This window comes from Scyliorhinus canicula, chromosome 3 (genome assembly GCF_902713615.1).
Source record: "Scyliorhinus canicula chromosome 3, sScyCan1.1, whole genome shotgun sequence".
In the NCBI taxonomy this organism is placed as follows: domain Eukaryota; kingdom Metazoa; phylum Chordata; class Chondrichthyes; order Carcharhiniformes; family Scyliorhinidae; genus Scyliorhinus; species Scyliorhinus canicula.
This window is the reverse complement of record NC_052148.1, coordinates 239,393,144-239,406,940: the sequence shown is the minus strand read 5'-3', so window position 1 is coordinate 239,406,940 and position 13,797 is coordinate 239,393,144. Positions and strand designations below refer to the sequence as shown.

The window sequence follows — 13,797 nt, the reverse complement described above, 5'->3', positions numbered from 1 at the left end:
ACAGCTCCATTACTATAATTTAATTTTAATATTCACTCGCGTATGCACACAAAAGCTGCCTTTGTGTGTACATAAATTCTGATTTTTTTCATGTTGGAGGGGAGAGCAGTTGTGATTTATTACACAGCAGCCGGAATAGATGGCTGGTATTATTAAACAGATGTAGCAGCTGGTATGGGTTGGATGCTTATTGTTTTTATTGGTGTGCATCCAAATTAGTAGTCAGATGAATTCTACCTCGGTTTGTCAGTTTAAACCTGACATAGATTTGGCACCTATAAAAACAATGTTTAAACTGATAAATGGAGACTGCATTTGGGGGTTGAATTCACACTCTTAAGTGTCAACACAAATAGAGCATTTTGTGTCCAAGTGAATGCGAATTAAAATGACATTTCCTCTAATAGCAATAAGTTATGATTTTGGCATGTTTATCAACCAAGAGGAGGTACCTCCTTCATTGCCATTTCCAGACTTCGATGAGTGTTTCTGGACCGTGTGAGTGGCTGAATTCAATACCCCCTGAAATCTAATGCAGGAGTTATATTGGCAGATTAACCTTCCTCTATTGACACCAATGGAGGCAACACATCAAGTTTGTGCTAGCTGTCTGCTTTAAATGATTTCAGCATCAGACCAGCACTAACTAGTCTGATGATTGGCCATCTCGCTAAGCAGGGAATCAATAGTCTCCATTATTTAAAGCTAGCCTGCACCGTTGTTGTGGAAGGTGCTGAGAGTCCTGTAGGAGCTGAATCTGACCTGGGAAAAACAAAAAGATAGTGTAATTTGGGAAAGAGCATGCCCCAAAGTTTCAGAAATTCTGCATTGGAGGTTTTGGTCCAGGGTGGTCCTCTAGATATAGACTCAAAGTGGGAACAGATTGATGGGGAGGGCAAAGGTAGGAGTTAAGCACAAAGACCGGGATGCAATGCTGCAAGAAGTGGAGTGACCTCGCACAAGTGGTGAAGGTCCAAGGGGTGAAATGCATGTCCAAATGACATTTCCTACAAGCTACACCACTAGCTACAGGCACTACTCAAGACTCAATTCACCACATCCCTCTGATTCACCTATCTACAAACTCTATCAGCACTCTCATCTGACACTTCACTCTTCATCCTCGCACAATGAACATTGCTGCAAGCCTGCTGGCACACACTGCCAGCTATTCAACCATGACAACCACATGATCGGAACAGACTCCACAATACTCATTGACACATTTTGCTCTCTTTTGCATGACAGTATGTCACAAAGCTGGAGGCAGCAGGAGCTAACCGGAAGGAGACAGGCACACCTGCATATCCTGACCCCAATGGAAGACATGCTGCTGACCCTTTCTGAGATTAACATTCCCTCTTTTTTTTTGTACTGATTTGTTTCAGTGTATTGGACTTGAAATTTCTTTGTGCGACTGCACATTTGCAGTAACTTAAAGGGGCTGATTTGTGCCTGGCCTATGTGAGAGGTTTCAGGTTCCTGCGCTGCTTACAAAGAATATTCTTGGCGATGGAACTGAAACCATCACATTGATGGTATTCTCATAGCTGATCTTTATCACATCCTACCTTCCACTCTCTTCTGATTTACAAGCTGTAAATGACATAGCTATGCACCTCCTACATTCCCTCCACCTTGCCCCCCCCCCCCCCCCCCCTACCCAGGCCACTCCATGCACAAAAACCTTACTATTGTGACCTTCTACCCAATACCTGAAACCTGGCCAGATAATGGTGAAAACAATACATTCACTTGATTTCATTCTTGCGGGACCAGTTAAGATACAGACAACAAAGTCCAGGGGAGGACCAGCCCTCCCGACAGCAGAACGAGTAAGGGGATGGATTAAGGAGCCAGACGCTGAGTGGGTGCGCGCGAAGGAGGCCTCCTGCATGGGGACCTCCCTCCGGGCCCTCGCCACGGCGGCACTCCCATCCCCACCCAAAAAACATTTCAGCAGCCCAATGGTGGTAACTACCCTCTAGACCTGGAACCAATTACGGCAGCAATTCGGCCTGACTGAAATGTCTGACAAAGCCCCCAACTGCAACAACCATAGGTCCGTACCAGCCACCGCCGCCACCTTTAAAAAGTGGAGTCAGGACGGGGGGGGGGACACTGACAGTCAGGGACCTATACACCGATGGCAGGGTAACAACACTGGACAAACTGACGGAGAGATTTCAACCAGCTATGGACAACAAACTAAGGTACCTGCAGCTTAAAAACTGTCTACGGAAGGAGACAAGGACGTACCCATGACCATCATGACAGACACCCAACCAGTTAGGTTGGCTTACGGGGATAAAGGGGATAGGGTGGAGGTGTGTTGGGCTTAAGTAGGGTGCTTTTTTCAAGGGCCAATACAGACTCGATGAGCTGAAATGCCTCCTTCTGCACTGTAAATTGTATGATTCTATGAAACTATTAGAGGAGTTACTTGACCCAGACATTCTAAGTAAAGGAAACTGTAGCGACATGTACAAACGACTGGTAGTGAGGCTGACGCCGTACTGCACGCAACAAGGAAGAAATTGGAAGAGGACCTGGGGACTGAAATAGGGTGGGGACTCTGGAGTGAAGCACTGCATAGGGTCAACTCAACCTCCACGTGCGCAAGGTTCAACCTAATGAAACTAAAGGTGGTACATAGAGCCCACTTAACAAGAACCCGAATTAGTAGGCTCTTCCCAGAGGTAGAGGGCAGATGTAAACGAAGCCAAGGAGGCCGGCCAACCACGCCCACATATTCTGGTCTTGCCTCAGACTTGCCTGGTTACTGGACAGCCTTCTTCAGGGCAAGTTCCAAAGTGGTAGGGGTGAGGGTGGAGCCATGCCCGAAAGTGGCGGCATTCGGGTTATCAGACCAGCCAGATCTCTTCATCGGGAGGAGGGTGAACGTCCTTGCCTTTGCCTCCCTGATTGCCCGCTGTAGAATCCTGCTAGGCAGGCTGTCCGACCTCTCAGAATCTCTCCAAATGGAGAAAATCAAATTTGCCATCCAAGGGTCGGATGATGACTTCCTCAGAACATGGGAGCCATTTACCCAATTGTTCCGGGACTTGTTTGTGGCCAATGAACAGGCTGACAAATAATCAATTAGCCAAGCGCCAGGGGAAAGTCGTCAAAACATGAGAAAAGGGAAGGAAAGAGGGAAAGACCCAGGGTGGGGAGGGGAGGGGGAGCAGGCCAAGGTGTCTCTCCAGTACCTCGATGTATCTACACTTCCCCAGTTTTTACCCCCGACCTTGTTTTTCTTTTACTTTTTATTTACGTGATTTTGCTAACTATATAGCATTGTAGTTTTTATCTTGTTTGTATTAACTCCTCATTTTTTTTCTCTTCTTTTTGCACACCTGTAAATATACTATGTTCAAAAAATCCAATAAAAAACATTTATAAAAAAAAGTTAAGATACAGACACTCCCTGATCGCCCGCCGTAGAATCCTGTTCAGCTGGAGGTCAGCAGCACCACCCAGAGCTGCAGATTGGCTGTCCGACCTCTCAGAGGTCCAAATGGAGAAAATGGAGAAAATCAAATTCGCCATCCAAGGGTCAGACGACGGCTTCCACAGAACGTGGGAGCCATTCATGCAATTGTTCCGGGACCTGTTTGTGGCCAACGAACAAGAGGAAGAATAGTCGGGTGCCCAAGAACCAGGGAAAATGGACGGGAATCGGGGGAAGGTAGCGGTGGAGGGGGGGGGGGGGGGGGGGGGGGGGGGCGGCTACGTTTTTCACGGCGACCGGCGAATCTCCGGCCCGGATGGGCCGAGCGGCCTGCCGTTCCCGACCGGTTCACAATGGCGGCAACCACACCTGGTCGCTGCCGTCGTGAACATGGGCGCCAAATGCTCGTTTGTGGCTTGTGGGGTGCGGAGAGGGGAGTGAGCACCACGGCCGTGCTCGGGAGGGGACTGGCCCGCGATCGGTGCCCACCGATCGTCGGGCCAGCGTCTCCAAGCGACGCACTCTTTCCCCTCCGCCGCCCCGCAAGATCAAGCCGCCACGACTTGCGGGGCAGCGGAGGGGAAGACAGCAACTGCGCATGCGCGGGTTGGAGCCGTCAGCCGTCGTGACGTCAGCCGCGCATGCGTGGGTTGGAGCCGGCCAACCTGCGCATGCGTGGCTGACGTCACTTAGGCGCTGCCGTCACGTCATTCTCGGTGCGCCGCTCCTAGCCCCCCGGGTGGGGGTGAATAAGGTGCGAGGAGCGGCCTCCGAGGCCGTCGTGAAACTCGGCCGAGTTCACGACGGCCTTCCCGATTCATCGCGGGAGCAGAGAATTCCGCCCTTGTTCATGGGTCGTGGGCATCACAGGCTATGTCATCATTTATTGCCCATCCCTAATTGCCGTTGAGGAGGCGGTGGGTCTGGAGTCATATATAGGCCAGACCGGGCAAGGATAGCAGAGTTGTTCCCTAAAAGACATTAGTGAACCAGATGGATTTTTACAACAATCAACAATGGTTTCATGGCCATCATTAGACTTTCAATTCCATATTTTTATTGAATTCAAATTTCACCATCTGCTGTGGTGGGATTTGAACCTGGGTACCCAGAGTATTCCTCTAGTCCAGCGACAATACAAGTCTGCTACCACCCTCCCATGCGGCGAGACATCATATTACCATATAGAAAAACAAAATGCTTATGCCAGCCTCCATCAAATCTTTTTTAACAGTGCCTGTGCTGCACATGTCAAAACTAAATCAAAACATATCCTCCCTTCATACGGAAACAACATATATTGTTAATTAGCAGCTTAAGTGGTCAATATAATGATACAAAGTCAATTACTTTGGGACAACATTGTGTATACTTACTTTAAATAACTTTGGGTGCGTTCGAATAGTCTCGTCACGCCCGACTTGGTGACGCGATGACCATTAAATCTCAAGAGAGGTCTCTGGATGGTGCCCTGGATGGTGTTGGAGCCACACTCATCCAGGCAAGGGAAGAGTATTCCATCACACTCCTGACTTGTACCTTGTAGAGGTCTCTCGTGAGATTCGCAACACTTGGACTGCCTCGCAAAATCTAACGAGACCTTGAGAGGTGTCGCGATCTGGATCTCGACCTCGCTGGGCAGGATCTAGATTTACAGAGTTAAGTGAGCAGTTATACTCACCTAAATCTGTTGGCGCATGATGCTCCCAAGGCCTGGGATCTAATGCCTGCACATAGGAGACCTTGCCACGGCGCCATTTAGCACTGGTCCACACAAACGTGGACATAAAAATAACGACACCTGGGGGAGGAAAGTCCCCCAGGCCATTGGAAGCACCGGGTGGACGCGCTCATGGCGGGCTGGTACCCTGACATACCGACTGCCACCTAGGCACCCTGGCACTGCCAGCCTTGCACCTTGCTCCTGACACTGCCGAGGTGTCCGGGTGGCACTGCCAGCTGGCCAGGGCACTGCCAAGGTGCCAAGTTGGAGGTACCCGGCTGGCAGTGTCAGGGTGCCCAGGTGCCAGGTTGCTCATGCTAGGGATCGGGCCTGGGGGTGATGGGTCTCAGGGGGTTCGAGAAATCATGGCGGCATTTAAAAATAACATCCCAATCCCTTCTTGAACTGACAAGCTGAATACGTCTCACTATTGCACCTTTGTGTATAATTACTGCATAAGAAATATACTCGTCACCTCTACTGGTTACCATGTGACTTCTGTGTGATCCTGGAACGTGTTGTCCCAACAGTAAATGTGGCAATTCAGTCCCTGTATTTTTATCGTGCATGCAGGTCACCTTTTCTTGAAGTTTTAAAAGGTGTTCTCCAGCTTCTGGCAGAGTAGAATGGGTAAGAGTAGAATGGGGAAGAGTAGAATGGGTAAAATTAGGTAAATTAGTACGCACTAGCCTGCCAAACTTGAGTTTTGCTGCTGATGGAATAGTTGCACTTAAAGGCATAGAGGTAGGATGTTGGCCCTGTGTCAACCTTTCTGAGGGCAGATAATTTCAATCTTGGCAAACGCCTTGGACAGTGTGACAGCATCTGTGTTTTCCATGCAATTAGTAAGAAGTCTTATAACGGCAGGTTAAAGTCCAACAGGTTTGTTTCGAATCACTAGCTTTCGGAGCGCAGCTCCTTCCTCAGGTGAATCATTCACCATAGGAAGAAGCTGTGCTCAGAAAGCTTGTGATTCGAAACAAACCTGTTGGACTTTAACCTGGTATTGTAAGACTTCTTACTGTGCTCACCCCAGTCCAACGCCGGCAAGTCCACATTCCAGGAGATTGACAGTGTGAAACATGGATTCACTGCTCTTCAACTCGTTGTGCACATCATTATCATGTTTTGGTTTGTCAATTACCTCATGTTTATGCTTTTGATGGGATACCAGATGATTATACTTATTCATAGAACATACAGTGCAGAAGGAGGCCTTTCAGCCCATCGAGTCAGCACCGACCCACTTAAGCCCTCACTTCCACCCTATCCCCGTAACCCAATAACCCCTCCTAATCTTTTTGGACACTAAGGGCAATTTAGCATGGCCAATCCACCTAACCTGCACATCTTTGGACTGTGGGAGGAAACAAGAGCACCTGGAGGAAACCCACGCAGACACAGGAAAAATGTGCAGACTCCGCACAAAACAGTGACCCAGCAGGGAATCGGATCTGGGACCCTGGCGCTGTGAAGCCACAATGCTAACCATTATTCTAACTTGCTGCGCCCTTATTGTTTGAAGGCGTCCATTGTGTATGGTCTGTTTGGAATAGTGCACAACTCTTTGTAACTGCATCAGCCCTAGCTCAAGTGCATTGTCACTGCCAATGGCCCTTTCTGCCGCATGCCTTGTCGATTTGATGGAAAGCTAGGTATTTCCTTGGTGTATGCAGAAGGTCACGCCTTCTATTTTACTTGCTGGGTTTGACTATTCCAGTCAACACATCAACACTTGCTACACATTTTGGCCTTCTCCAGTAGATATTCCATGGGACTGGATGTGATCACCAATTCTGTCTGCCAGCTCTGCATCCGAAACTGTACTACATACCCTCTTCTCTGCATCTGTTGAGTAAGAGCTCTTTGGATTCTGTCGGCTTTTGTCAGGATGACATGATCTCTGTTTGATGATCACAGAAGTTTAACCAGCATCTGAACCAGCCTTCCAATATAGTCCATGGCCATAATTTTACACTCTGCCCCCACTCCCTGTCCCACCCAGGGCAGGTTCTGAGGTCGGTGAGGGGGCACGTGATAGTGCATGGATGGAGTTCCTGCCCAACCCGACTTCTCAGCATGTTTACATAGGGGTGGCCAAGGTCTTGGAATGGGAAGCCTGCCCTGGCTCAACCTGGGGCACTTGAGGGCCACTTCCCACCTAGTCTCAATTTTTAGACTGGCAGGTGGGTAAAAGGTCAGCAGGGGAAACCCAGAAATAGAGAACGTTCGATCTTGGGTGGTAAGGTTGGGATGGCACCTCCACATCAGAAGCTCCCTAAAGGCCCAGTGACCTCCCTACCCCCCACCCCCACTTCTCAAGACCCTGATTTGTGCCCCCCGCCCTCCCCGCCTTGCCTCCAGAGCTCCCTATCCTACCCGCTCTGGAACTCCTGGCACTTATGATTTTCTCGATTCCCGAGACTTAGTCTCAGGCTGCTCTGTGCAGTGCCTTTTCTGGCCACTGTAGCATTGCTCCTGGAGGAGAACTGCCAGCCAGCTCTCCAAGGCAGGACTTCCTTCCGAGTAAGAGGCAGAATTCAAACCTTCTGCCAATCAATGCTTATTAGAGTGTAAAATGGCAGAGGGACTGTCAGAGTCAGCAGGGATGTACTTCCCACTGATTCTTCGGATTGTAGAGGCCCATATCTTTGGGGTCTTCTAGCTCTTCTTCTGTGTGTTCAGTCTGTGCAAACCTTCATTGCCAATTGCTAGGCATGGCTTGCCTGTCTGGATAAGACACATCTGAATCGAGAAGCCATAGCTGCTGAAACATTTTGGGCGAAATTCTCCCAACGGGAGACAAAGTGCCGACGCCGGAGTGAAAACCGTAGTGTTTCACTCTGGCTTTGGAGGCTGATCCTCGCCCCCTATTCTCCTACCCTCAGGGGGCTAGAAGCTGCGCCATGTTAATTTTGCGCGCCGGGCCTTGGCGCCGCGTTAGCGGCGGCGCATAAATGACGCGGCCGGTGGCGCTTAAATGACGTCACCCGCGCATGCGCAGGTTGGCCGGCGCCAACCCGCGCATGCGCGGTTGCTGTCCTCCCCGCAATCCATGGAGGATTGAACTTGCGGGGTGGCGGAGGAAAAAAAGAGTGCGTCCTTTAGAGACGCCGGCCCGCCGATCGGTGGGCACCGATCGTGGGCCAGACCCCTACTGAGCACCCCCCTGGTGCTCGATCCTCCCTCCCCCCCCCACAGGCCGCACACGCAGCATTCGCGCACCGTTTACGCCGGCAGCGACTAGGTGTGGTTGGCGCCGGCGTGAATCCGTCGGATTGGGCAGGCCGCTCGGCCCATCCGGGCCGGAGAATCGCCTGTTAGAAACGGCGAGCGGCGATTCTCCGAGGGGCCTGTCGTGAAGGTCACGCTGTTTTGGGGGGGATGGGAGAATCGCGTGTGGGTGCCAGGGCGGCGTGGTGGGAATTGTCCGGCATTCCCGCGATTCTCCCACCCAGCGTGGGGGTCGGAGAATCGTGCCCTTTGAATTTGAATAGCAGGTCAGCTGCATCCCAAATCAATAGGGGCATTTTGTGGACATTCTGACAATATTAATTTGACTTTCTGCTTTCCATAGTTCCTGGAATTGCTGTAGTTACTATCACACACTTTTCTGAAGCTCCATTTGTTATAATCGCAACCTCCTTAGGCTCGATTTTCATTATGTTTTTTTTGTTTGACTCTCCCTCGCTCGTAATCAATCTGGCCCACAACCTCAAGACTTGCCTTTCCCAACTGAGCTAAACGGGTGCTGGTCCTCTGGATGTACTGTATCATTCACGGAACTGGCAAGCTGCACGCTACAGTCTCACCATGAGGAATCTACGAGAGCATTATTCCACTCGGTCTTCCAAACTTCTCCGCACAGTCAGCACGCTGCATTTGCAATACTCTCCGATGCTGTGACTTCATAGCAGTCTGACCAAAATGTCAAGGGTCACCTTATGCCATGTAGCATGAGCTAAGGCTACACATCATGTTGTTCTTGTACCTTACTGCCAGGCTGTTTGACCACCCACCGCTGAACGCCATGTTGTGTTGTTATAGTGATTTAAAGGCATAAGTCATTCATAACGGATTGGGTAAATGTGTTGTGGGTTCATTTATTTAGACCAAGGCGCATAACAACAGCTACATGTAGATATAAAGCATAAAAACATTAGCAACAGAGCTGTGTGTGTTCTTTGCTCAGAAGCAAAAATAAAACCAAGAGTGGATCTCATGACAGATTTCCCTTGTAGTGATGCTGACATCCCTCAAAAGGCATACTAGAACACTTTCTTTTATTAATTTGCTTGCTTGTGGGTGCTAATTACTTGGAAGTATAAATAGTGGTTGGGATGAAGGTCGTAGATAGGTTTGGGTGGCAGATGGAGGGTAAGGATTTGGCTTAGTTAGCTTTGTCAAATGCAAGTTTTAAGATGAGCAAGTACACAGAAAATATTATTAGAAAGCATTTAGAAATGCACGTGATAATCAAGGTAGGCCAGCACCGATTTGTTAAAGGCAAGCTGTTTTCGAGATGTTCACTAGAATAATGTGGATAATTGAACAAAGAAAAAAGAACAAAGAACATTACAGCACAGGAACAGGCCCTTCGGCCCACCAAGCCTTCACCGATCCAGATTCCTTATTTAGACCTAATACTTATTACGCAAACGATCTCTATCCCTCTATTCCTTTACCGTTCATGTGTCTATCAAGATACATCTTAAACATTGCTATTGTGCCTGCCTCCACCACCTCCATTGGCAACATGTTACAGGCACCCACCACCCTTTGTGTGAAAGACTTTCCCCTCACAGTTCCCCTTAACCCCCTCTCACCTTGAACATGTGCCCCCTTGTAATTGAGTCTTCCATTCTGGGAAAAAGCTTCTGACTATTCATCCTGTCGATACCGCTCGCAGTTTTGTAGACCTCAATCAGGCCTCCCCCCAGCCTCCGTCATTCCAACAAAAACAATCCAAGTTTGTTCAACCTCTCCTCATAGCTAACATCCTACAGACCAGGCAACATCCTGGTAAACCTTGTGTGCACTCTCTCCAAAGCATTCACGTCCTTGCGATAGTGTGGCAATCAGAACTGCACGCAATATTCCAAATGTGCCCTAATACAACTGTAACATGACCTGCCAACACTTGTACTCAATGCCCTGGCTGATGAAGGCAAGCATGCAATATGCCTTCTTGACCACCATATCCACCTGCATTGCCACTTTCATGGAATTATGAACTTGAACACCCAGATCCTTCTGTATATAAATGCTCCTAAGGGTTCTGCCATTTCCTGTATAATTCACCACTGAATTTGATCTTCCAAAATGCATCACCTCGCATTTGACCGGATTAAACTCAGTCTGCTATTTCTCTGCACTATTCTCCAATTTATCTGTATTCTCTGACAGTTCCCTTCATTATCTGTAACTCCACCTATCTTAGTGTCATCTGCAACCTTGCTAATCAGGCCATCTACATTTTCCTCCAGATCAATTATATATATTACAAACAACAGTGGTCCCAGCACTGATCCCTGTGGAGCACCACTACTTTCAGATCTCCATCCTGAAAAACTCCCTTCCACTGTTACTCTCGTGTCCTGTTGCCAAGCCAGTTCCTTACCCATCTAGCTAGGTTACCCCAAACCCCATGCGACTTTATCTTTTGTATCAGTCTGCCATGAGGGACCTTGTCAAACGCCATGTAGACGACATCCACAGCCTTTCCCTCATCAATTAATTTTGTCACCCCTTCAAAAAGTTGGACTGATAAAATAAATGTGTCCACATATCTTTGGCCTTGGGCACAGCAAAAACAGTTTTGAACTTTGGCGATGCCAAGCAAGGCTGTGAAGGCTTTAAGAGGACAGAGACGTTAACAGAATGGAGAGATGGGGCAAATGGAATTAAATCTGGAGATGACAGCTAATGCATTTTGGGAGGAAGTATGCGTGTATGGTCAATGGAATAGCACCGAAGGAGACAGATGAATGTGGAAATGAAGGCATTCATATTCATAATTCCTTGAAACTGAGAGTGCATTCACTGTAATTTGGGTATAATTAATTTCACGTGAAGTAACGACAATGAGGTAATGATTGTAAATTTGTACAAAGTGTTGGTTAGGCTCAGTTAGAGTACTGTGTGCTCCATGATAAAAAGAATATTAAAGGCTGAGAGTGTAACTTGACTGACAGAATACAAGAAAGCATAATTATGAGAGGGTATTGGAGACATTAGGATTCTTGCATTTTTATTCTTCTTTCATGGAATATTAGCATCGTTGGGTCAGCATCTATTGCCCATCCCTACAAGCCCTTGAGATGGTGGTGATAAGCCCTTGAGATGGTGGTGATGAGCCACCTTCTTGAACTGCTACAGTCCATATGATACAAGGACACCCACAGTGCTGTTTGGACAAGAGTTCCAGGATTTTGACCCAGCGATGGTGAAGGAACGGCAACATATTTCACAGTCAAGATGGTGTGCTGCTTGGAGAGGAACTTCCAGGTGGTGTTCCCAAGGGTCTGCAGCCCTTGTCCTTCTTGGTGGTAGAAATCATGTGTTTGGAAGGTGCTGCCGAAAGAGTATTGCTAAGTTGTCGCAGTGCATATTGTAGATTGTACACACTCCTGCCACTGTGCGTCAGTGATGGAGAGAGTGAATGATGAAGGCAGTGGTTGGGGTGTCAATAAAGCAGTTGCTCTATCCTGGATGGTGTTGTGATTCTTGAGTGTTGTTCCAGCTGCACTCATACAGACAAGTGGAGAACTTTCCATTACACTTCTGACTTGTGCCTTGGTCAGGCGAGCCAAATCAGGATTTCCAAACCTCTAATCTGCTCTTGTAGCCACAGTAGTTATATGGCTAGTTCAGTTCAGTTTCTGGTCAATGGTGGAGTGATCTGTATATCTACTGGTAGGTAAAGGGTTAACAACTGCATCATAGTGTTAGACAACCATGAGATGGCAGCATAAGATTCATGTATATAAACAGAGGATCTTCCCTCCTCTTCGAAATAGGAGTGACTAGACAGCAAAGGTTTAGAGAGATATAGCTTAGCTGGCATGTGTAGTTAAACATAATTAATACTTCTTCTGATTTACTTCATCATCAGTTATAGTTGTGGAGAGTGAACAAACTCATTAGTCGTTATTCGTTAAATGTTATTTGCTTTAAGTTGAAGACTGATAGTTTCATTGAACTACAACCATCAGACCATTCTGGGAGTAAAGCAAAGAGTAATGACGTATTATGATAACGTAATGTAACAAATGGTAACTGCTAGAATGTTGATGGTGAGGGATTCAGCGACGGTAATACCATTGAATGTCAAGGGGTGATGGTTGGAATCTCTCTTCCTTAGAAACCCTACAGTGCAGAAGGAGGCCATTCGGCACTTGGGTCTGCATCGACTCTCCGAAACAGCACTCTACTTAGGCCCACTACCCCCTCCCTGTATCCCCCTGTATTGATCATGGCCGATCAACCTAACCTGCACATCTTTGGATTGCGGGAGGAAATCAGAGTACCCAGAGAAAACCAACGCATACACGGGGAGAATGTACAAACTCCACACAGACCCAAAGCCGGAATCGATCCCAGGTCCCTGTTGCTGTATGGCAGTAGTGCTAACCTCTGTGCCATCATGCCACCGTGTTAAGAACATAAGAACTAGGAGCAGGAGTAGGCCATCTGGCCCCTCGAGCCTGCTCCGCCATTCAATTAGATCATGGCTGATCTTTTGTGGACTCAGCTCCACTTTCCGGCCCGAACACCATAACCCTTAAGTGTTGGAGGTGATCATTATCTGGCACTTGTATGGCACAAATGATTCTTGCTACTTATCAGCCCAAGCCTGAATGTTATCCAGGTCTTACTACATATGGCCAGAGGCTGCTTAAGTGCCTGAGGAGCTGTGAATGGTGCTGAACACTGCACAGTCATCAACTAATATCCCCACATCTGACCTTAGAAGGAAGGTAATTGTTGAAGCAGCTGAAGATAGTTGGCCCTAAAATATTACCCCAAGGAACCTCCTGCAGTGATGTCCTGGAACAGAGATGATTGACTTCAACAGGTCACCCAGATTCCTCCGAGCGAGGCATGACTGCAACTAGTCAAGTGAAGCTTCAATGAACTGCTTCAAACACACGTATCTACTTTCTTTAATAAGGGAACCCAAACTGTACACAGTACTCCAAATGTCACCTCACCAGCACCTGGTACAAGCAAAGCATCCCTACTTTTATATTCCATTCCCATTGTAATAAACAACATTCCATTTGCCTTCCTAATCACTTCCAAACCTGCATAGTAACTTTTCGTCATTCATGTATCAGGACACCCAGATTCTCATACCACAGAGTTATAAAGTCATAGAGTTTTACGGCACTGAAAAAGGCCCTTCAGCCCAAAACGTCTGTGCTGGTCGCCAAATACCTGTCTATTCCAATCGCATTTAGTTCTGCAATCTCTCTCCACTTAAATAGTATGTTTCTTTTCTAATCTTTCCACCAAAGCAGTGAAGTTTGCATTTTCCCACATTATACTCCATCTCTCAAATTTTTCCCACTTACTTAACCTATGTCCCTTTCCAGGCTCCCTTGGTCGTCTTCTTCAC

General features: G+C 47.8%; 1 protein-coding gene across 4 annotated transcripts in view; it reads right to left on the bottom strand.

The window, feature by feature from the left end:
- The window catches only part of inpp4b (inositol polyphosphate-4-phosphatase type II B), a 1,043,608-nt gene that overhangs the window by 495,067 nt on the left and 534,744 nt on the right, over positions 1-13,797 (bottom strand). The window lies entirely within an intron of this gene.